At 53.6% G+C, this 3,582-nt stretch overlaps 1 long non-coding RNA gene across 1 annotated transcript; it reads left to right on the top strand.

Moving 5' to 3' along the window:
- The first annotated feature begins 1,795 nt into the window (after positions 1-1,795).
- On the top strand, positions 1,796-3,306 carry LOC140685631 (uncharacterized). The gene is made up of 3 exons (XR_012058883.1): positions 1,796-1,838; positions 2,585-2,719; positions 3,043-3,306. It is a non-coding gene; the product is annotated as an uncharacterized lncRNA (long non-coding RNA).
- The last annotated feature ends 276 nt before the right edge of the window (positions 3,307-3,582 follow it).

Here is a 3,582-nt window from a genome sequence, read left to right as displayed (position 1 = left end):
AATTAACATTTCAATTACATCTAGGAGGGCACAGGAGACTTTGAATAGGAGAAACAGACAGAGGCCATCTAAGAGCAGGGTGTGGCAAAAGCAAACAGGTGGCTGAGAAGCACAGAAAGTACTGAGCACAACCTCCAAGGCAGGCAGAAATGGGAAGTAAAACTGGGGGATAAATAGACAGCTCTGTCTTCTTCATTGTCAGTGGAAATCCGCTGAAGATGTTTAAACGAGGAAGCAAAGGGACAATGGAAGCTGTACTTGGCAAAACCCAGTGTGGAGGTATGAGCAGACTGGGAGCACGACCATTCCCCAGACGTTTGCGTCTGTCACCAGGACTGTGGGAACATGGCTGCAGTTCTAGGGGGAGGTCACAGATGGCAGGCATCTGCTATTTGCAAGAATCCTGGAGAAAAAAGAACTATCCCAGTCCAAAGATCAAAACTGCCCTGCTGGGAGACACAGGTACAAGAAGGACAGACGGGAACTAGGAAGGCAATGATCAAGCAGCAGTGAACTATCGCGAGAGCCAGGGAAGTGAACGTGGGCTGAGAAAGGAAGAATCAAATCCGAGGCTGTAAAAGAGAGGAGGTAAATGACTAACAGACCCAGGAAAAGATGCTCAACATCGATAATTAATAGAGAAGTGCAAATCAAAACTACTATGAGGTATCACCTCACACCAGTCAGAAAGGTCATCATTCAAATCCACAAAGGATAAATGCTGGAGAGGCTGTGGAGAAAAGGGAACCCTCCCACACTGTTGGTGGGAATGTAGTTTTGCGCAGCCACTGTGGAAAACAGAAGGGAGATTCCTCAGAAGACGGAAAATACACTTGTCAAAAGCTTTGGATTCCGGGGGCAGGCTAACAAGCTCCCAAAGGCCGGGCCTCGCCCCTTCTTCTGCTGCAGCTCGCAGGTGCCCCACAGGGTCCGGGGCGGCCTCCGCTCCCAAGGCGGGCCCACCCGCGCGGGCCGGCCATGGCCTGAGGGCCAGTCTGAGGTGCTCCGGGGCCGTCCAGCGCCCTCCCACCTCCCGGGGCTGTTCCCACACTCCAAAGCCCGCATATGAGCGGCTGCCAAGAAAGACGCGGGTTTCAGTGAGCACTAATGTTGGGGGGGGGCCCAACCAGGGCGGCGGGCCTGGGGCCCGCCTCAGGGTCCTAACGGGCCACGCGGCCAGGACCTCACCTACCTCCGCAGCCCTCCCTGTGCACCTCCCCAGCTGCACAGCCCAGGCCTCACCCGCCGGCTCCCGACCTGCGCGCCCCCACCAGCGCCCCCTTACCAGCCGGGCGGCGGCAGCAGAGGCGACAGCAGGCGGCAGGCGGCCCAGACCCCAGGCCGCGTTCCTCTTCAGGGAGCTGGTCCAGGAGCACGCGGCTCCCGCCCGGCTTCCACTGGCTCTGGGCGCGCTCCCGCGTCCGCGCGCGCCCCTCCCCCTCCTACCCTCAGCGCGGACGCTAGGCTGCGGCTCCCGCAGTAGGGTCCCCGCGAGTGGGGCGGGGCGGCCCCACTCCGCGGCCAGGGCTGGCCAGGTCCCCAACCCCAACGCCCCCACCCCGCACCCCACAGGGTCCCAGCACCCAACTAGAACGACCACCGCCCCGGGCCAGGCCACATTCCCCAGCCCCACTCCCCCTGCTCGCCGACCCCAACCCACTCACTGCCTCTCCACCCTCTTCCAGGCCCGGTCCCGGACTGATCGGACCCCCAGGACAAGGCTCCTTCTCACCCCTAAGTCCCCGCCCCCGTCTGCGCCCCACTACGTCCTAAGCTACAGCCCCCACAAACCAAGCGGACCCCTCCTGCGTCACCCCGGGTCCCCCCACCATCCAGAGGTAGTCCCCTCACCCTTCATCCAGGAATTAGCCCCCAACCCTCAGCCGAGTCAATTCCACTCCCAGCGACCCCTCTCCCCTCTCAGCCTGTCCCCCCTCCCCGCGGGATCCCCCACACCTGGAGTGCACCCATACCCTAGCGGACCCCCTCACCCCTCACCTCGCGGGGGCGGGGCGGTCCGGGTTCCGATCACCAGGGCGACAGCCTCCAGACAGGGATACCGGGCAGAGTGGGGGCACACAGCCCTGTGTCTCAGGTTCCCGGCCTGGGCGGGCGGGGCTGCAGGCCGTTCCAATGCCTGCCCGGGTGTCTGACCCCACTCCCACTCCCCCACCCCTCCCCCTGTGCCCAGTGCCTTCTCAGAGCCCACGGGTCAAGGTGGTCCCGGGCTGCAAACCTCTCGCCAGTGGGCCTTGGGTGCTTGATGGTGCTGCCGGGAGGGAGGGGGCAGCCCGGCCCCGGGAGCAGGCGGCGGGCTGCCCTGGGAGAGCCAGTGGACTTGCTCCCATCTCCCCCGCTGCCTGGCTTGGGGGCAGGAAATTCCTGGAAAGAATTTCTCTCTGTCAGCCTGCTCCTGGGAGGCAGTCGGGGTGTGCTCAGGAGATGGCAGGATTGGGGCTGCCCCATGCTAGCGCGGGGATTTGCTCCCATTTCCCACTCCCGGTGTCGCTGCCCCCGCCCATGCATAATAGTCAAAACAGTTTTCTTAATATAAATATCCAACTATATTAAATCCCATCCCTAGGACTGCTTGGAACAAATATGAGCTATTTGAAAACAAAGAAGACTATTATGGAAATAGAAGAGGAGTCTGAAGGGATTCAGTTTCTTAAGGGCAGTGGAACTTCTGTCTTAAGGATTGACAGCTTAGAACCCACTGGTAAGAAATGTGAGGGCCATGAGTTGACAGGTTACTATGCTTATAATTAGAATTTTTAGAAAAATTAATTTATAACTATTGTGGAGCCTCCTTTACTGAGGTATGTAGACAGACTTAATATCTTCCTAGAAGGTTTAAAATTACACCTCTGGAGAAGCCTTATATCTTTACATGTTGTGAATGTAAAGCTATACTTGGTGGGTAAGACTAAATATGTTTTAAATTTTTTCAAGTTTTTTTATATAATGTCAAAAGATGCATCATTAAATTAATTTTATCAAAATTCTGTATGTTAATAAAATATATTTGTGCTTTCCATTTAGATATAGTAGTTTCTGAGCTCAATCACGGTGTTCTTGGATTAGGACTGGACACAGTAGAAGAACAAGAGGAAAAGGAGCAATTTTTTGAGAAAGGCTTAATATCTTCCACGGATTATTCAAGATTAAATAAGGAATACGTGCATAATATAAGTATAATATACACTAATCATTAAATGATTTTTGTGTCTTTCTGTATTTTTCAAAGGCTGGTCTATGCATGGACTTAAATGTGTTGATATTTTAACAGGCAAAAGTTAAATCTTATTTTTAACTCTCTCTGTTCATTATTTTGGTTGGAGTTTCATGTGTGTGTGTATACATATACATATATACGTATACATATATACATATGGAACATGTTGATTTGTATTTGTATTTGAGAGCCTCTAAATATCTGAAATTTCATGCCTGAGATACTGTTTAATCTAATAGCACTTTGCCAAAAAGACCTAACTAGGAAAGTAATTTGTTAAGTGATTTTCCACAGATAAGGTAGATAAGAGAACCCAGGTAGCTTTTGTAAACTCAGGGGAGATCAGA

This window comes from Vicugna pacos, chromosome 15 (genome assembly GCF_048564905.1).
Source record: "Vicugna pacos chromosome 15, VicPac4, whole genome shotgun sequence".
NCBI classification, from domain to species: Eukaryota; Metazoa; Chordata; class Mammalia; order Artiodactyla; family Camelidae; genus Vicugna; species Vicugna pacos.
This window is presented reverse-complemented; position numbering and strand designations above follow the sequence as displayed.